The following is a 21,982-nucleotide window of genomic DNA, read 5'->3' as shown; positions in this document are numbered from 1 at the left end:
AAAATAATAAGTTGCATTACTGAAATAAATGCACTTTTCGACAATATTCTAATTTTTCGAGTTTCACCTGTATTATGTGAAGCAGGTGCCAGACAAATGTCATTTTACACAATCTTAAAACATTGGCGGTCCAACTTTGGCAAAAAAAACAACCCAAACAAAAAACTTTTGTGTTCTGATTTTCACTTTTTGAAGGATGGCAACCCTATCACTGTCTGTGTTCACAGGTACACAACCTCTGAACACATAGTACTAGTTACAGGTAGGTAGCCGTGTTGGTCTGACGTAGTCGAAACAAAAAATAAAAAAAAATCCTTCCAGTAGCACCTTAGAGACCAACTAAGTTTCTCATTGGTATGAGCTTTCGTGTGCATGCACACTGAACACATAGGTTCAATTTAGTCAGGCCTGGCACACCCATGAGGCAAGGTGAAGCGACTGCCTCAGGTGGCACGATCCACAGGGGCAGCAGATCTGGCCTCCAATGAATGTATTGCTTGCTTCTGCTGCCATCATTGCTGCAGAGGCAGCAACAACCATATGTTAATTTTTAGTTAATTTTGGGGTAGCCACTAAGGAGAAAGATGTTCACACGTCACTAACTCCAAGCATTTCCAGTGGCCAGCAAATGCAGCGCAATGAAAACACGCTCACTGTCTCTTCCCCGAAAAGTCTGCAGCCACGTGGCTCAGCCGAACGCAGCAAGACAATGTGGTCATCAGCCCGTGATCACAGCACAGCACGTTCCCCATCACTTATTTAGTTGGGGGCTTGCTTCAGTAGACACATGCAAACGAGGCTGTAACAAGCGTGACACAAATTTCTTGTTTCCGCTCAAGCGGAATGCGGCGGTCTAGACAAAACCGGATAAACCTGGTTCACAGCCACGCTGGACAACCGCAAAACAGCTGTGTCATTTGCCCCAAAGCAGAAAAAGCCACAATTGTGTTTCACGCTTCAAGGTGCTGACTGACATTCTGAGGCCAAGACCAGCTTTCCTTCTCCACTTTGAGAACCATCAGTCATTTTAGTGAGTTTTAACTAACAAAACTGCTCAGACTGCTGAGAGGTTCGGATATGCTGTTGGCGCTAGGGTTTGGAGGCAGCCTCCATTGGCCTCCTTAGCTGATGAAAGGCAGGACACGCAAACAGAATTTTCTCATCCTGCCTCTCACTTGGGTTGTCCTCTCTGTGCAAAATAAGACTGGCCATGTCAGAGATCCCAGGCCCCACCTGGAAACATTGCTAAGCTCTGGGGATGATCCCAGTGAGGTAAAAAAAAAAACTTTAAGATGGTGTCATTATTTAAATCTTGCCATTTCCTCCTTCCTCTTGGGTTTTGCTCTACTTACCACCAGAAGGTCAGGGCAAGAATAGGATGTGTGCCAACACACAGCAAATTATTTCCCCCCAAATTGGCTCAAATATTGACTTCCTTTGCAGAATAGTTTAGTCTGCTTTCAAGTTACTTAGATGCCACAATGCTCTGCAAATATGGTGGTATCTGAAGCAAGACAGGCATGAGCAATTTTATCCTCTTAAGTCAAGGATGGGGAACCTGGTGTCTTCCAGATGTTGTTGAACTCCAACTCCCATCAGTCTCAAACAGCATGGCCCATGGCCCAGGAGGGCGAGGGCAACATCTGGAGGGCTAGAAATTCCCCATTACTTAGCAGACAAGTTACCAAGTGTTGCTTAAGATATTTCTAGAGTCTCAACTGAAGAAAGCTGTAGACTACTCAGTATCAGTTTACTGGACAGCATTGTGTGGGCACAGTAGTGGCAGGATGGGAAAATATCACCTTATCCTTTCTATAGAATCATAGAATTGTAGAGTTGGAAGGAACCCCAAGGGTCATCAGGTCCAACCCCCTGCCATGTAGGAATCACAACTAAAGAATCACTGGCAAATAACCATCCAAACACAGTTTTAAAACCTCCACCTTCTGAATCAGCTGCTCACTGCAGTTTGCAGGAAAGCTGTTCCTTCAAAGATATCAGAATCCCATTGCATAGTAATTTGGAGCAGGTCACACATGTGATCTCACACACAAAACCTGGCCCCCTTGACCTTCAGTGCACGTCGGCACCTCTGCTGACCAACCAGGTGTCTATGGGAAACCTGCAAGCAAGGTTCAGGCACAAAAAGCACACTCTCCTGTGATTTCCAGCAGCTGGGATTCAGAAGCATTACTGCCTCTGACAATTGGGGGCAGAGAATTAGCAGTCTCCTCCTCCATGCTTTTGTTTCATCCTCTTTCAAAGTAAGCCAAAGTGGTGCCCTTCACTGCCTCCTGCAGGAGCAAGGCCCCTAGTTTGACTATGCGCTTTGTGAAAAAGCACGTTCTTTTACCTCTCCTGAATCTTCCAGCATTCAGCTTCGCTGGACATCCACGAGTTCTAGAGAGAGGTAAAAAAAACATCTGCTCTCCCCATGCCTTGCAGAATTTTATAACCTATCATTTCCCCTCTTACTCAGCTTTTGTCTAGGCGAAAAAGTCCCAAATTATGTAACCCTTCCTCCTAGGGGATTTCCTCCACCCCCTTGATTGTTTCGGCTTCTGAAGCTTTTCTGACTCTAGAATATTTGAGTCAGACTTGTACGGAGCCAAACCATTTCCCTACCTATCTGAGTTCTATCCACTCTAGCCCTGCCCCAAACGGATGGGAATTGTAGTCTACACGCAGGGCAAGGCTTTTAAACTAGGGGTAAAGGGACCCCTGACCGTTAAGTCCAGTCGCGGACTGGACTCTCGCTTTACTGGCCAAGAGAGCCGGTGTTTGTCCACAGACAGTTTCCGGGTCATGTGGCCAGCATGACTAAGCCTCTTCTGGCGAACCAGAGCAGTGCATTGAAATGCCGTTTATGTTCCCACCAGAGCGGTACCTATTTTATCTACTTGCACTTTGACGTGCTTTCGAACTGCTAGGTTGGCAGGAGCTGGGACCAAGCAACGGGAGCTCACCCCATCAACCTTCTGATTGGCAAGCCCTAGGCTCAGTGGTTTAGACCACAGCACCACCATGCATGCCAGACCAAAAAGTGACATTTATTTTGAGTTCACTCATTTTTCATTTGGAAAAGCAGGAAGGGATTCAGGCCGACAACGCAGCCGTAGAGCTTATTCCCTTTCTTTCCCCCAGAAGAATATTGGATTTTGCATCCATTGATTTACCCTGCTCCTATTTTCAAAGGGTCTGGAGGGTAAATCGACTGCCTTATTCTTTCTGAGTTAAATACATAGGATTGCAGTATTTGACGTGTTTTGTATGTGCTGTCTTAGTCAGGCAAGTGCTAATAGCTGTCTTCATTAAGCAGGAGCCAAGCTGTGACAAATTGAAGCACTTTTGAAATGTTTATTCCTGCCCGGCTGGCAAAGAGTTAACCCACCTCCAGCCTGACGGACATAGAACTCTGATGGGGGCGGGACTGTGCCCGGTTTGAAAGGAGGGAGTGTCGGTTTGGTCAGTTAGGAGGGAGAGGGAGGAAGGTGTGGTGTGGTGTTATGTGGTGGCTTGTATGAAGACAGTTAAGAGGCTAGGACAACTTAAAGTTAAATGTTTGACTGAGTTTATTTTGTACAACTGGAACAAAGCTAATTAATAAATGACACGTTAAAGAATCACTTATGTTTTTAACACAATAAAACTTCATCTCTGTTTTTGCCAACAAGAGGTCCGTCTGTATTTTTCCAGCGAGGTACCAGGACTCACAGCCGTGGTGACTCAAGAGAGGGCCAAACTCACCTCAGGCAGGGAGGTGGTGGTTTGTGTCCTGAAGTTACACGGAGGAGGCTTAGAAGGGTAACCTGAGGTGCCAAGAAGTTGCCAGAGTGCCTAGGGCAAACTTCTACAGTGGGGGAATCCAACTGAGGGAGACCCTTTACTGGAGGCAAAGGGGTTATTCCGTGGGACAGCCTAGAGTTTCTTAAGGTACCAGGTCACGCAAGCTGGAAGGCTCTCCTTACTAAGAAACCCATCAGTAAAAGGGGTTGATTTTTGAGGCGGCAGGAGCAGAGGGTGGTGTTTTCCCCTCTGGATTCCTGTGTCGCAGTGATAGTAGGAGAGAGTGGGACACGGGTCGTCACATTTTTGGTGGCAGCGTCGTGATCGAAATTAAAAGCTCACGCGCCTAGTTTGGTTTGAGTCTGTCAGGATTTTCCTGTGAGGAAAATGACTCACGTAAGAAAACCCAGAGAGGCAAAAGGAGATGAAAGAACGGAAGGGGCTGAGGGAAGCCCAGGTTCTGAGGTAGAACTGATGAAACTACGAATTGAGATGGCCCGAATTGAAGCTGAGAGGGAAAAGATAGCAGCTGAAAGTGAGAGAGAAAAAGCCAGAATTGAAGCTGAGAGGGAAAAGATAGCATCTGAAAGTGAGAGGGAAAAAGCTAGAATTGAAGCTGAGGAGAGAATGCAGTCCGAGAGGTTAAGGGTTCAATTAGAACAGGACAGAATGAAGCTTGAAGAGATACGTTTGCGATCAGAATTAACTAGTAGCCCAGTTAATAATGATAGTATCGCAATTAATTTAAAAAGGTTCCCCAAATTTGGAAAAGACGATAATGTCGAATCGTTTCTATTTACCTTCGAACGCGTTTGTGTGGAATTTCAAATACCTGAGGAGAACTGGATGCTTTATTTAAGACCTCAAATTTGTGGGATACTAAGTGAAATTTATGCTGACCTGAGGGAAGAAGAGCTGTCAAGTTACCAAGTATTTAAGCAAAGAGTCAGGGTTCGATGTGGACTCACGGCTGAACAAAGCAGAAAGGCTTTTCGTGAGGCAAAAAAGGAACATAAAGAAACTTATGCCCAACTAGCTAGCCGCTTAGATAAATTACTTGACAGATGGATTCAAGGGAGTGGAGTGAAGGACTTTGATGAGTTAAAACAATTAATTTGTTTAGAACAATTTTTTAAGCAAATCCCTAGCAATTTACGTTGGTTCTTGAGGGATAAAAAGCTGAAAACTGTGGCAGGGGTTGCCGAGGTCTTAGACGAACTACAAGGAGATTTCAATGAAATAGCATTCCCAAAACACTCACAGAAGGGTAATCCATGGAGAAACAGAGAAAATAAAGACAGGCAAGAAAATTTTCCTGTCAGGGAATCAGTTTCTGACAAGACAGGTTCTAAGAAAATCACTTGTTTTTTCTGTAATCGTGAGGGCCATGTACGTGCCAGGTGCCCCCTGCTGGTTAAGTCGCAAACTACACCTTCTGCAGCTAAACAAGTAAAACTGGTAATGCAGTCTCAGGAAAATAGCTCGCCTCAGACAGAAGGCTCAGAGAAAGCGGACAGTCCAGCTGAGACTACTTCTAAGGTCTTACAGGTCTGGAGGGCTGAGCAGGAGTGCAACCAAGATTACATGGAGCCAATTGAATTAAATGGTCAGTCTTGTTTAGGTTTGAGGGACACAGGAGCAGAAGTCTCACTTGTCAAATCACAATTTGTTCCAAAGGAGCAGTACCTCAAGGGTCAGTCCTATAGTTTAAAAGGCATATGGGGCCCACATTTTGAAGTACCATTAGCTGAAGTTGATATTACCTACAAAGGATTTTGTGGCAAATGGAGAGTAGGAATCCTAAATGAATTGGAGGTACCCTTTTTAATAGGGAATGACCTAGCTAGTCAGAAGCACCGTATTCAAGTGATAACTAGGTCACAGTCTCAAGTCACTGAGAGTAATCCTCCTGCAGTTATAGAGTCACCCATAGAGCCTGGTGAGGATGAAGGGCTGATTAGCGTGCCAGTGGTCCAGGAGCACGGTGCCCAATTCTTGAGTGATCAAAAAGAGGATGAAACTATAAAAGAGCTGTGGGGTAAAGCACAAAGTCCTACTGCAGAAGTAACTGTGGAGAACCCCTGCTTATTTACCACCATTGAGGGAAGACTGTATAGAATTTCTAGGAGGAGGAAAACTGCTGCGGTTTGGGAAAGGAAGAAACAGTTAGTGTTGCCAAGAGCTTACCGGTTGCAAGTGCTACAAATGGCACACGACGCACCCTCAGCAGCGCATCTAGGCATTAGAAAGACTAGTGATAGAATCCAAGCAAGATTTTACTGGCCTGGGATGGGCAAGGACATCAAAGAGTATTGCAAGTCCTGTGTGATCTGCCAAAAAGCAGGCAAAAGAGCGGACAAAACGCGAGGCTTGTTACAGTCTATTCCTGTAATTACTGAGCCCTTTTCCAGAGTAGGAGTGGACATCCTCGGGCCTATCTCCAGAGTTACAAAAAGGGGGAATAAGTTTATTTTATGCCTCGTGGATTATGCTACGCGCTATCCAGAAGCAATACCTCTAAAGGACATTGACTCAAAGACTGTAGCAAAAGCCCTCATGTCGGTGTTCCTAAGGCTGGGATTCCCCAAAGAAATTATAACAGATTTAGGGACATCCTTCACGTCCAAGACCATGGAAGAGCTTTTAACTCTTTGTGGGATTAAGCATGTTAAAACTACGGCTTATCATCCACAGTCGAATGGCTTGACGGAGAAATTTAATTCGACCCTGAGCCGGATGCTAAAAACCTATTCCATCAATCATCCTAACGACTGGGATGAGAGGCTGCAACACTTCCTATTCGGTTATCGCGAAGTGCCGCAGGAGAGCACAGGGTTCAGTCCTTTTGAACTCCTATTTGGACGACAGCCACGAGGACCCCTAGACTTGATGAAAGCAGCGTGGTCAGGGGAGGAGCAGATCGACAGCCCTGATGTTGTGACGTATCTACAGGAGCTGCAGAGCGACCTTCAAGAGCTACGGGAGCAAGCTGCTCACAACTTGCAGCAGGCACAGCGTCGACAGAAGCAGTGGTATGATGCACACGCAAGAGACAGAACTTTCCAGCCTGGTGACAGTGTGCTCGTGTTAAGAACAAGACGTCGAAAGAAGTTGGAGATGTCGTGGGACGGTCCCTTCAAAGTGGTCGAGAGGATATCTGCGGTGAACTATTTGGTAGAGTTAGATGGGGAAGGGAACCGATGTAAAAACTTTCATGTAAATTTACTTAAGCCTTATTTTGACAGAAATAAGTTGGTGTTGCAAGTGAAGGGGAAGGTGACCCAAGGAATTCATTTAACTGGGTGGGGAGAGCTAAGTAAGGGCACAACTCTAGCAGAGGTGTCATTCGATGAAAGTCTGACCCCAGAGCAAAAGGAGCAGTTAAAATTAGTCCTTGCTCAGTTTGCTCAGATCTTCTCAAACATCCCAGGGAGGACCTGCCTAGCAACTCATAAAATAGATACGGGGGAAGCAAGACCCATAGCTACCCCTCCTTACAGAGTGACGGGGGAGCACGCCGACTTGGTCTCTTCAGAGATCAGGGAGATGCTTGCACTGGGGTTGATTGAGCCCTCTTACAGCCCCTGGTCATCGCCCCTGCTCTTGGTCAGGAAGCCAGACAATACCTTTCGTCCCTGTGTAGACTTCAGAAAGTTGAACCAGGTGACCGTGCCGGACGTTTACCCCATGCCATGGGTGGACGACTTGGTTGAGACCATAGGAAAAGCGAATTATATATCTACACTTGACTTAACAAAAGGGTACTGGCAAGTGGAAATGGATCCCTTAGACAAGCCCAAAACCGCTTTCATCACTAGAGATGGGTTGTTTGAATTTAAAGTGTTGCCTTTTGGGTTAAAGAACGCGGCAGCCACGTTCCAGCGACTCATCGATAGGATGCTAAGGGGTCTGCAAACGTTCGCCCTTGCTTACATTGACGACATAGCGGTATTTAGCCCATCGTGGAGAGATCACTTACAACACCTAAGTGTGGTCTTCCAGAGGATAAAAGCGGCAGGTTTAACAGTAAAAGCGGCTAAGTGTCAGATGGGTAAAAGACAGGTAAAATACCTAGGCCATGTTCTCGGAGGGGGAGTGATCAGGCCAGATACTAACAAAGTGGAAGCCATCAGAAGCTGGCCGGCTCCCAAAACTAAGAAGCAGGTGCGTGCCTTTATAGGAGCTATAGGTTATTATAGGCGTTTTATCCCCCAGTTCAGCACTCACGCGGCTGTGTTGAGTGACTGCACGAAGAAAAGCCGCCCGGACAAGATTATCTGGACATCACAGTGTCAACAAGCTTTTGAACTTTTAAAGGCTGCTCTGATGACAGAGCCCATTTTAAAAGCACCTGATTTCTTTTGCCCTTTTAATTTAATGACGGACGCATCAGGTGTTGGTTTAGGTGCAGTACTGGCACAGGAGGGAGAAGGAGGTTTTTTACACCCGGTGTTATATATCAGCCGGAAGCTATTGGAGAGGGAAAAGCACCTCTCTACCATAGAACTCGAATGCCTAGCGATTTTGTGGTCCGTAGGTAAACTGAAGCCTTACCTGTGGGGCCGAAAGTTTACCCTATATACCGATCACTCACCGCTGAAATGGCTAAACCAAATGAAGGGTAAGTTAATCAGGTGGAGCATGCAGTTACAGGATTACACATTTGATGTCAAGCACATAAGTGGGAAGGAAAACATCATAGCGGACGCTTTATCCAGGTATTTTTGAGAGGTATAGAATGGTGCGAATTATTATATGAAATGGTGGGAACCCTAGCAGAACATTTGTGCTTAGGCGTTATAATCTGACACATGCCAAACATAGTTTATCTGTGTACAAGTTTATGAGATGTTAATTTAGTTGACTTTGTAATATGAATGTTATAGAATGCATTGAAGTATTTTTGACCCCAAGCCCATTGCTTTGGCGTTGCTCTAGTTAGTTAAGAGCAAGCCGACGCAATGTCTTTGTGGTGGGGGAGATATGTGACAAATTGAAGCACTTTTGAAATGTTTATTCCTGCCCGGCTGGCAAAGAGTTAACCCACCTCCAGCCTGACGGACATAGAACTCTGATGGGGGCGGGACTGTGCCCGGTTTGAAAGGAGGGAGTGTCGGTTTGGTCAGTTAGGAGGGAGAGGGAGGAAGGTGTGGTGTGGTGTTATGTGGTGGCTTGTATGAAGACAGTTAAGAGGCTAGGACAACTTAAAGTTAAATGTTTGACTGAGTTTATTTTGTACAACTGGAACAAAGCTAATTAATAAATGACACGTTAAAGAATCACTTATGTTTTTAACACAATAAAACTTCATCTCTGTTTTTGCCAACAAGAGGTCCGTCTGTATTTTTCCAGCGAGGTACCAGGACTCACAGCCGTGGTGACTCAAGAGAGGGCCAAACTCACCTCAGGCAGGGAGGTGGTGGTTTGTGTCCTGAAGTTACACGGAGGAGGCTTAGAAGGGTAACCTGAGGTGCCAAGAAGTTGCCAGAGTGCCTAGGGCAAACTTCTACAGTGGGGGAATCCAACTGAGGGAGACCCTTTACTGGAGGCAAAGGGGTTATTCCGTGGGACAGCCTAGAGTTTCTTAAGGTACCAGGTCACGCAAGCTGGAAGGCTCTCCTTACTAAGAAACCCATCAGTAAAAGGGGTTGATTTTTGAGGCGGCAGGAGCAGAGGGTGGGTGTTTTCCCCTCTGGATTCCTGTGTCGCAGTGATAGTAGGAGAGAGTGGGACACGGGTCGTCACACAAGCCAAGGAAGTTCTTAAGCAAACAGTAAACACCCAAGGCAATTTCCTGCTTTTCTAAGCCAAGGGGATTGTACATACTGCCCTAACCATTTTCAGCAGAGAGCATATTTGTATCTACCATAGGAATCTGCTTTCCCAAGGCACTTTCTTCATAGGTATTCATAAAAAAAACCATGGAAATCAGTGAGGCATATCGTGTATTTAATTGACTTGCCAGGTGAGATTCCAGAAGAGGAGGCATGTTAGCCTTTGCACAGCAAAAACAAGGGGTGCTGGGCTGACTTAGAACTTTTCTGCAAGGGAAGCTCAGGTTGTCTGCAGGGCAAAAGTGTAGGGAGTGTTACCTGACAATGTGACTGTTCTCTTTTGAAGCTCATCAGCATACGTTAAAGCTACATGTTGTACAGCTAGAGAGCACATGACTTTCACCCAATGATCTTGGGAATTATAGTTTGTAAAGAGTGCTATAAATTGTACAGTATCTGCTAAATTCAGTGAGACTGGTCGCTGGCTGCAGAGAATCTGGGAGGGTTGTTTCTCCCCACTCTTTCCCATCAAATCATCAAGCATGAATAAATATTTCTGTAATGGGGAGGTCCCAGAGCTTACCTCTGCTGATGGAGGACAAGAAGCAATAGAGTGAATTATGGCCACTTCCACTTCCAATGGGTTGCTTAGCAACCCAATTGCTGCCAGCTCATGTAATATACCCAGGAGGAGAAGTAGGTCAATTCTGATGAGACAAATGGGGGGAACTCACTGGAATGCCGGTTTGTTGTGCATGCCTGTGCAATGCAGGCCCCTTCATGCCCTTGGGCAATGGCTTTCAGGGTGGCAGGTGGGTCAACCTACTTCCTTGGTGCAGATGGTAAAGGATTGAACTGAGGCGGAAAGGCCCCACTTGCTGCTATGGTGGACTGGGGAGTTTTCCTCTGCCTTAGGGGTATAGTTAAACCAGAATCGGATGCTAGACTGCAGTGTATCCTAGAATACTCGGACAGATCCATCTTTTACATTCAAGGAGCATATATCTGCCTACAGGTGGAGTTGTGTGGGCTTAGTCTTAGATGGTTTAAGTAGGGTTACTTGGAAATACGAGGTTGCCTTATACTGAGGCCTCCTCTGGTCTATGTAGCTCAGACAGGGTTTCCCCCCAGTCCTCTGGGACCTTTTGTAAGCAACAACTCCTCCCTTGGAAGCTCTACTCCAGGCATCCCCAAACTTCGGCCCTCCAGATGTTTTGGACTACAATTCCCATCTTCCCTGACCACTGATCCTGCTACCTAGGAATCATAGGAGTTGTAGGCCAAAACATCTGGAGGGCCGCAGTTTGGGGATGCCTGCTCTACTCATTTGGAATAGACTTAGGATAGGCTCAGCGATGAGAGGTAACGGTTATGCTTCCTATAGGTGAAGGAAGACCTAACGTAACATTTTTAAAGCAGTAGGGAGTGGTCTGAAAACACCTTCGCTGTGTTCAAAAAGTAAGAAAGCAACAACACTCCTTTTCTGTCCTGGAATGAGTTCGGGAAATCAAGTCCTAGAAATTTCCATCAAGATTTTGTTTGACATGCAGAAAAGCCAGTTGTGGTGGGCGCCGATTGGCTAGCGCTTGTGGCGTTACCAACACACCTTCTCTCTCAATCCCCATTCAGTTACAAATGCTGGCAAATATTATTTTTAATAAGGTGAAAGAGTAATGTATAAAGGCCGCTCTAATTCCATAGATGCTTCTGTTTCATTGACACCACCCCCCCATCTGCCCCACCTTGGTCCCAAGCTCCAGCAATGTCCATGGCCTCACTTCTTGTCCTTCTGGTTCTTGTTTGCTCAGACCAGGTCTCTGCTACAGCCTGTCTCACAGCTGAGCCAAGGTCTGATAAGTTCACAACTGTGATCGTCCATCTTGGCAACAACTGCTACATATGCTGGATCATATATGAGGAATGCCTTGTGAAACTCAGGAGCCATATGGATATAGCCATACAACAGCATTCCCACATGTCAGAGGCAAAGTTGGTTCTAGTTCTGCTCGTGATAAATTAGGCAGAATAGATGGTGGAAAACAAGGCATGTGGGCATGTGTACGAGTGTGCACACACTTAAAAAATGGATTTACGCCTAGTGGAGGCTGGTCCATTTGTGCAACCTCAGTCTCAGACAAATTAATGGAGGAGAGGGCTATTGATGGCTACTAGCCATCCTACAGATGGAGGCAACAATCCTCCTGAATACTAGTTTCTGGAAACCACAGGAGGGGAGAGGTCATGCTCATGCTCATGCTCTGCTCCCTGGTTTCCCATGGGCGTCTGGTTGGCCACTGTGAGAACGGGAAGCTGGACTTGATTGGCTATTGGCCTGATCCAGCCACTTATTCTTATGTTCTTATGTCTGACCTTAACCAGCCCTTGCCTCTGCTTATCCTGGGGGTGTCACTGCCTTAGTCCAAGTGCTACCTTTGTAAAACCCAGCAGGGAGCAGGAGGAGAACCTACTAGAAATAGCTGGTTCTGCCCGTCTTTGGCTGTAGCGCCACCTACTGTTCGTCTCCCTGCCTTCTGCCCTACCAGCCCCAATGGGCACCAGCTGCCCCTGATTATACCCCACCTTTCAATTTCATTTAAGGAATGCCCAGGGCAACTGACACAAGGAGATACAACAGACAACTACCATCAATATAGTAAGACGGTAACGACCAAACGCAGCAGGAGAAGCAGTTAAAAATCAACCCATGTGGGGATGCAGATAAAACAATACACACAATTGCTCACGATCAGGGGCACTGCAGCCCTGGCTCTCCTTTCCATCTGAGAGTGCAGGGCAAGGAAAACTCCTTTTGAAAGCCTGGCAAGAGAAAAGAGAGAGGGGACAAAGTTGGGTGATGAGCCAGAACATTGGCTGCAAGCCCCGAGGACAGCTTTGTTGTCCACAGCAAGCAAGCGCATATGCTAACATTTTAGCAAAGTAGAATTGTTTTGGCTGCGGTGGAGAATCTCCTCTCCCCAAAACTAGAAACTGAGAATGCATCAGCCAGCATCCGATTTTCTAAAAATGCTGAGAGTGTAAGCAGCTGCTTGAAAATTCACTTGGCAGGTTCCCATGAGTAGGAGATGCTCACGCATTACGGAACTAGTGTCAACTTCTTTCTTTTAAGAAATGTTACCCCTTTTTTCCTATTATTTCTCATCAAGCCCTCCTCTGCCAATTTCATTTGGCACTTGCCACTTCCCCAAGCAATAGGAAGTTACAGTACAGGGTCAGTTCCCCATGAAAGTAGGAAGGATTGAAGAGTTATAGGCTGGTTCTGTGTTTATATCCAAGTTGAGCAGGAGTGGAGCAAGTAGGTACTAAGGACATTCAGTGCTATTCCAGAACATAAGAAGGGGCTGAATTGGAGCAGACCGAAGGCACATCTAGTCCTTCCTATTTCCTCCAGTGGCCAACCAGATGCCTGAGAAGTCCACAAGCAGTGTTATTCCTTGAAAGAGAACTACCTGAAAAGGATTTACAGATGGTATTTAACTCCGAGTAGACTTGCTAAATTTAAAATGTATAAGACTGAATCGGTTAAGTGCTGGAGATGCAATGAGGCTGAGGGTACGTTCTATCATATGTGGTGGACTTGTAAAAAGGATAAAGGAGTATTGGGAAATAATTTATAATGAATTGAAAAAATGTTTAAAAGTACTCCCCCCCCCCAAAAAAAAATCCAGAGTCCTTTTTGTTGGGGATAATTCAGATGGAAATTCCCAGGTGTCAAAAAAGGCTATTTATGCATGCCATTACTGCGGCCCCTGTTTTGTTAGCCCCAAAATGGAAAACAAGCGAGGTCCCAGCTAAAGAAGAATGGCAACTTAATTTGACGGAGTATGCGCAGCTTGCAGATTTAACATATGGAAGTAGAGAACAAGAAGTATATACATTTCAAGAAGATTGGAAAATGTTTATTGAATTTAGGGGGGGCGAATTGTGTACACTTGGAAACGTTGGCAGCATTAAGATAAATTCGACAGTGTAAATAAGTTTTGATGGATGTAAAAATGGAATACTGAATGGCTTAGTTTATGTAAAATATGCAGGGATCTGTGGCATGCAAATTGAACCATAGAAGGAGAAGAAGGAAAGTCATTTATATTTTAAGGTTGTTCAAATGAATATTCTAAAATGTAAAATAGAAAAACTTAATAAAAATTATACAAAAAAGGAGAGGAGTCCACAAGCAGGACATGAGGGCAGCAATAGTCCTGTCCTGATGTTGATCCCCAGTAAGTGAGATATATTGCCTTGTTTCAGAGGTATGATGGTTTTATACATATACACATCATGACCAGTAGCCATTGATAACATTTTTCTCCATAAATTTGTCTGATCCTCTTTTAAAGACATGGTTATATCAGCATCTTGGCTGTCCGTTGTCCTGAAATGGCTCCCAAGCCATTTCATTTTGACTAAACAATAGGAAGGACTTTCTGACAGTAAGACTTGTTCAACAATGGAATGAATACCCTTGGAAGGCGATGGACTCTCCTTCACTGGAGGTTTTTCAACAGAGGTTGGATGGCCATCTGCCAATTTTGTTCGCTGGCCATCTGCCAATTTTGTTCGCAATCTTATCAAATTCTATCATGTCCCTCTACCCAGTTCTCTCTCTCCCCCCCCCCTTCCCTGAACTGAGAAACCTGAGACATTGTAGCCTTTCCTCATAAGGACCGTGTTCATAGAATCATAGAATCATAGAGTTGGAAGAGACCACAAGGGCCATCCAGTCCAACCCCCTGCCAAGCAGGAAACACCATCAAAGCATTCTTGACATATGCCTGTCAAGCCTCTGCTTAAAGACCTCCAAAGAAGGAGACTCCACCACACTCCTTGGCAGCAAATTCCACTGTCAAACAGCTCTTACTGTCAGGAAGTTCTTCCTAATGTTTAGGTGGAATCTTCTTTCTTGAAGTTTGAATCCATTGCTCCGTGTCCGCTTCTCTGGAGCAGCAGAAAACAACCTTTCTCCCTCCTCTATATGACATCCTTTTATATATTTGAACATGGCTATCATATCACCCCTTAACCTTCTCTTCTCCAGGCTAAACATACCCAGCTCCCTAAGCCGTTCCTCATAAGGCATAGTTTCCAGGCCTTTGACCATTTTGGTTGCCCTCTTCTGGACACGTTCCAGCTTGTCAGTATCCTTCTTGAACTGTGGTGCCTAGAACTGGACACAGTACTCCAGGTGAGGTCTGACCAGAGCAGAATACAGTGGTACTATTACTTCCCTTGATCTAGATGCTATACTCCTATTGATGCAGCCCAGAATTGCATTGGCTTTTTTAGCTGCTGCATCACACTGCTGACTCATGTCAAGTTTGTGGTCTACCAAGATTCCTAGATCCTTTTCACATGTACTGCTCTCAAGCCAGGTGTCACCCATCATGTATTTGTGCATCCTGGTCATTTTACTTGTCGTTTTCAGAACCTTTTCCAATATCCATTTTTGAGGGGTGGGCGTAGTTTCTTAACAGCGCTGGGAATTGTAGGTCTGCGCCCTTAACAAACCACAGTTCCCAGGATTCTTTGAGACAGGGGGAGACCCACACTTTAAAGGTGAACCGGGATTCTTTGGGAACTGTAAGCGTGACCTTAGATAGCTCATAACAAAAGCGGCAGCAACCCTGCCATTCTCTAACACAGCACTAGAGGAAGCTAAAGCCACGCACATTGCGGAAGATGCTGAATCGCATGACCTAGATCAGTCCCTTACAAGAGTTCCCTCTAAGCCGGAAATTAATGGACTATGCAGAACTGGATAAGATGACAGGAAGAATTCGAAACCAACGGGAGGACCAGAGGTTCTTAGAAGATTGGGGGGAAATTGCGAATTATTTGAAAGATAGCTGTAAACAACAGATTACGTAGGACTACAAGAGGTTCTGTAAGGAGGATTATATGAAATATTGCAGGGGAAATTTAGGAAATTTTGGTGTATTTATAAGTAATAGTGACGATAATGAAATGTAAGACTAAGTGATGAAGAGGGGAAATCTTCAGGCGTGGGTGAGGGAAGTCAAAAAAATGCATCAGATATGAATGAATGTAATAAGAATGTTTGGAAATTATATGCAAAAATAATAATAAATTATATTACATTATAATTAATTGTAAATTATATTACAAGAGCCTTTAAGCCTTAAGAAAAAACACTGCAATTATTCTTGTGTGTGCAATCATATGTCTCCAAATGATTGAAAGCAATTGCAGCAGAGGAGTCAAAAAGCGCAGGGAGGGTTTGTGTATGAGAGAGAGAGAGAGAGAGAGAGAGAGAGAGAGAGAGAGAGAGAGAGAGAGAGAGAGATCAGCTTCAGAATCTCGAAAATAAAATAGAGATAAAATAAGCACTCTCTGGCCCTTACACCAAACAACCATTCTTCTTAAACTGTGCTGTGATCCACAGGTGAAGGGGAGTATATGAATTTAATCTATTATTATTATTATTATTATTATTATTATTATTATTATTATTACTATTATTATTACAGTGGTACCTCGCTAGACGAATGCCCTGCTAGACGAATTTTTCGCTAGACGAATGGGTTTGCGATCGGAGGTTGCCTCACAAGACGAATTCGTTTTGTGAAAAATTCATCTAGTGAATCGCGGTTTCCCGTAGGAATGCATTGAAATTCAATGAATGTGTTCCTATGGGCAAAAAAAAAAAAAATTCAATGCATCCCTATGGGATTTGCAAGACAAATTTTTCGCAAAATGAATTGACTCACAGAATGAATTAAATTCATCTTGCGAGGCACCACTGTAGTATTATTATTAAATGGCTCGCTGTTTTACATTTATGTTAAGGCAATTCACAAAATATTATAAAACGACTGGCATAGTACAAAAATAGGAAGAACTGAAGGCTGGTTTAAAAACAATGCAAAATGAGCTTCTAAGGCAGGACCTTTTAATCCAGGTGGGAAAGCTTGCCGAAAGAAAAGTGTCTTCAATTGTTTCTGGAAAGCAGAATTCTGAAAAATGCGACAAGGGGGCAGGGCCTGCTTCTTGCTGGAGCTGGGATTGGGCTTATTCTCACAGGACAGACGTAGACAATATCTGACTTAATGATGGCATGAATTTCCCTGCTCAGGCATTTGCGAGGGTTCATTTGCATGATATCTGAGTTGGGGGCAGAGTAGTGTTGCCTCCGATGCAGACAATTGTTTTGATCGGAGCGCCTGACCCATTTTTTGCAGGGCGCCGCCGAATGCCGCAGGTCAGGGTGCCACATTAACAAGTACCAGGCAGACAGGGAAGGTCACAGCCAAACACAAACATAGGAATAGAGAGTATGGACCACTCAAATGAAGAAAGAATGCATAGGAACCAATCCAGGTTCTGCGATGCTTTCCTGTTCCCAGCATTTCTTAAGGCCTTTGCCTTAAGGCAGCTCTGGGCGGTTGCCAACATAATATTAAAATACAATAATCTATTAAACATTAAAAGCTTCCCTAAACAGGGCTGCTTTCAGATGTCTCCTAAAAATCTGGTAGATGTTTTTCTCTTTGAAATCTGGTGGGAGGGCATTCCACAGGGTGGGTGCCACTACCAAGAAGGCCCTCTGTCTGGTTCCCTGTAACTTGGCTTCTCGCAGTGAGGGAACCACCAGAAGGCCCTCGGCGCTGGACCTCAGTGTCCGGGCAGAACGATGGGGGTGGAGACACTCCTTCGGGTATACTGGACCGAGGCCATTTAGGGCTTTAAAGGTCATCACCAACACTTTGAATTGTGCTTTTGTGATGCTGTTGTGGAGAATGCCAGTGTTTAAATCTCAGACTGTGCTCTGAAAGTATTTAAGACGTCTTTCATCTTTTTCCCTGTAGCCTTCACAGCTGCTCAACAGACAGACATTCTAATAATAATAATAATAATAATAATAATAATAATAATAATAATAATTTATTATTTATACCCCGCCCATCTGGCTGGGTTTCCCCAGCCACTCTGGGTGGCTTCCAACAGAAAAATAAAACACAGTAATCTATTAAACATTAAAAGCCTCCCTGAACAGGGCTGCCTGCAGGTGTCTTCTAAAAGTCTGGTAGTTGTTTTCCTCTTTGACATCTGTTGGGAGGGCATTCCACAGGGCAGGTGCCACCACTGAGAAGGCCCTCTGCCTAGTTCCCTGCAACTTGGCTTCTCGCAACGAGGGAACCGGCAGAAGGCCCTCGGTGCTGGACCTCAGTGTCCGGGCAGAATGAGGTATAGCTTTCCACAACATGCTGCTGAATTTCGAACCTGTTGTGCCTTCCCCATATCACAGACATGCTTTATTTCCCTCCATTTCCTGTGGGCTTTCTATTTTAAATCTTTCTCTTTTAAATATTTGCAAGTCTGCTTGTGGTTAGTGTTTGTGGATGTACACATGTGTGTGAGGGGGCACATGCACACATGCGGCACAACTGGAAGTGTGAGGTGCAAAAAATACAGTAGATTGTGATGCGCCAATAATGATTAAAAGTAGAACCAAGTACAGTAACCTCTCAAAAAGTAGACTGTATCAAATTGTTTGGAAATGGATTTCGGCACCAAAAAAGAAAAAAGAAAGAAATGGAAGGGGGGAAAGGAAGAAAAGACATAGAAAATATTGCTGTCGTGTAAAAAAGAGGAACCAAGATCTGCAATCTCTATAATCTTTTTTAAAAGGAAGATAAAAGATAAAAGGACCCAGGCTAGATAAGAGTTTCCAGATGCATGTTAAGCTTTATAACTTCTAATTATCTGACATGAGCCCAAATTCTCAGGATCATATCTAGATCAAGATAATGTCCCCTGAAAGTTCTAAGTCATCCAGGAAGAGACAGCAGAAGAGTTCACTTTTATGCCCTGTTATAAGAATTTTAAGGTCTTATATATATAAAAAATAGATGTTCATAAATGTACCAAGCAAACACATGTACAAATATGTAAACCACATGTCTGAAACACCACAGAAAAGTCCTGAAACAAAGCAAACAAACAATAAAGAATAAGAAAAAATAATTGGTGACACATCAAATTAAATTTACAGCCTATAGTGCATTAAAGGAGAATATTATGAAAATTATGTACAGTATAGGTGGTATTTAACACCGACTAAACTTGTTAAAATGTACAGGATGAAAAATAAGGAATGTTGGAAATGTAAAGAAAAAGAAGGGAGTTTCTATCATATTTGGTGGACTTGCAGTAAAGTAAACATCTTCTGGGATTTGATTTATAATGAGTTAAAGAAAATGTACAAAAGTGTTGTTGTTTAGTCGTTTAGTCGTGTCCGACTCTTCGTGACCCCATGGACCAGAGCACGCCAGGCACTCCTGTCTTGCACTGCCTCCCGCAGTTTGGTCAAACTCATGTTCGTAGCTTCGAGAACACTGTCCAACCATCTCATCCTCTGTCGTCCCCTTCTTCTAGTGCCCTCAATCTTTCCCAACATCAGGGTCTTTTCCAAGGATTCTTCTCTTCTCATGAGGTGGCCAAAGTATTGGAGCCTCAGCTTTACGATTTGTTAAAAAATACCAGCTGCATTTTTACTGAGTACAGTAGGAGAAGAGATCCCTAAGAGAGACCAGAAACTATTTGTGTATGCGACTTCAGCAGCAAGGACATTATTAGCCCCAAAATGGAAGCAACACGAATTACCAACAATTGAAGAGTGGCAGATGAAGATGATGGAATATGCAGAGCTGGCGAAGCTGACTGGGAAAATCCTAAACCAGTGTGATCAAGCTTTCCAAAAAGACTGGGGTAAATTTACACAATATTTGTAAACACAATTGTAAACACTTAACAACGCTAGCAGGACTGACTTAGGAAGACATATAATGATGATAATTCTACCTTTTTACATATATATCTATATTAAAATTGATTAATTGGAATGATAAAAAGTAAGTAGGAAGAGGTGCGAATGTGGAAACCATAATAAAGAATTAATGTAACCATAAGGCAGGAGGGAGGGAAGTCGACTAGCTCATATGAGCCAATAAATTGGAAAAATGCAGGATGTATTTAAATATTGCAAAATGAAAATTTAATAAAATATTATATAAAAAAGAAAAATAATTGGTGACACATCAATATACACCAATACATTCCTATTTCGCAAGCGGGCGTGATTTATGAATGTTGAGCTTGGGAAATAAAATCTGTGTCATAAATAATTATACAACCTTTGTCACGTCCCCTTTTATCTACCTTTTTCTTTCCTTAACAAAAAGTCGATCTAACCATTTTTTGCAGGGAAGTTGTTGGGTCATGTTCTACACACAGGGGGAAATGCTATAAATAAGTCAGAAATTAAATTGTCATAACAAAAGGGGAAAAAACCTTATGTAAAAATCACATAGAAAATTTGTTTGCTTTCCGGTGGCATCTGGTGTTGCATGTTTATAACGCATTAAAAGCGTTGTTTCTGACTAATGTAGCTGAGTCTGAAGTCAGCCACATACAACTTTCATATCATGTGAAACAAAGTCTTCCTTGATTAGAAATGCATATAATTTAGTGGGAATTGTTACACATGAAGAGTACGCATGCTCAAATAATACATAATGAAACATTCAAAAGCAAAGCAGAAAGAACAGGATGCACTTACAGGGCAGTCAATATTTCCAAGCTAAATTTTTCCCGTTATTCTTTCTAAATGGTTCTGCTACATTAAGCTGGAGCTACGTAGATGCTGTGTTAAGCATACCAATTTCAGCTATAAACTTCACTGTGCGCAGGAATCAATACAGCAGAGATACATCCAAGGAAATATATGGAGTAGAAATTACCCTGAGGTCTTCTAGACTGTTTCTAGATGTTCCCAACGTTGTGCTCGTATGCAGTTGCCACCATGGGCAGGATTTGGATACGAGCCACTGTGTGTGTGACCCAGACTGCAGAGATTTGTTTGCCTCCGCAAGCAGCTGCAGATGTAATAGGCCGTGTTCACGTAATGGGTTTCCTATATGCTACCTGCAATTATCACTTGATGGCTGGGTGTCTGAAACAATTATCGCAGATGAGAAGCTACTTGCTTCTTGTTACTGTCTATGATAAATTGTCTTCAGCTCGGGAAGGCAATTTACAGTATGGAAATTTACACTAAAATAATCTCATCCTGCATCAATTGCAAGTCTTCACCCCAGAATGGTCCCCCTTTATCACATGCAAAGCACAAAAGGACAACGACCTACCCACCCCAATGTTGTTTAGTCGTTTAGTCGTGTCCGACTCTTCGTGACCCCATGGACCATAGCACGCCAGGCACTCCTGTCTTGCACTGCCTCCCGCAGTTTGGTCAAACTCATGTTCGTAGCTTCGAGAACACTGTCCAACCATCTTGTCCTCTGACGTCCCCTTCTCCTAGTGCCCTCAATCTTTCCCAACATCAGGGTCTTTTCCAGGGAGTCTTCTCTTCTCATGAGGTGCCCAAAGTATTGGAGCCTCAGCTTCACGATCTGTCCTTCCAGTGAGCACTCAGGGCTGTTTTCCTTCAGAATGGATAGGTTTGATCTTCTTGCAGTCCATGGGAGTCTCCTCCAGCACCATAATTCAAAAGCATCAATTCTTCGGCGATCAGCCTTCTTTATGGTCCAGCCCAATAGCATACGAATAATAAAAAAAAAGCTCAACAATTCCCCCCAAAAAAGTTCAACAACTTGAGCGTGCTGACACATACCCCAATGACAACACTAGGCAACAGAATGAAAGAACAATACCCCCCCATCTCCCTCCCCTCTCTTTTCCTCCCAACTGCAAATGTCTCTGACAAAAGTGTCTCTTACTAAAATCTAACCAAACTGTGAAAAGGACTCTGTGAATTGAAAGTGGAGACAACAAATGTGCCTTTCCCTGTTTATCTGTTTTGTAATACACACACACACACACACAAAATCCTGAATAAGAACTAATTGAAAAGAATAATAAATTCCATGCGCTCTGAGGTTCAGTGTGGTGTGTCTGGCAAGGACCAGGGAGGTCAGGAGACTGTGGGGACTACTTTTTCTCATAAAAAAACTGATGGGAGGCACTGTCTCCTTAGCGTTTTTTTTTGGCCACCAGACAGCATATAATTTAACAATAAATGGGCATCTATACATTTGGCACCAGCTTGGCTGCAGGAGTTGCCAGGAGGAGGTATGCAAGGTGCCATCCAACCGTCTTAGGGACCCCACTTCTGATTTGTGTAGGGTTTGGTCCTTTGCCTTTTCTTTTCCTGAAGATGTCCCACTGCCCAGGTTCGCACCCCAGAAAGCAAAAACAATGCAGGAGGCAGCAGTTATGAGTTGCCAGTCTCTGCAGCCACAGCAGACGCTGTGATTCTCCAGCGGTTTGTCTTCACCTCCAGAGGCACATTCCATTGTCTCTCAAGAAGACAGATGGATGCCAAGAACAAGGTATACATATAAATATGTATATTCTGAAATCTCACAGAT

This window comes from Zootoca vivipara, chromosome 8, assembly GCF_965207765.1.
Source record: "Zootoca vivipara chromosome 8, rZooViv2.hap1.1, whole genome shotgun sequence".
NCBI classification, from domain to species: Eukaryota; Metazoa; Chordata; class Lepidosauria; order Squamata; family Lacertidae; genus Zootoca; species Zootoca vivipara.
This window is presented reverse-complemented; position numbering follows the sequence as displayed.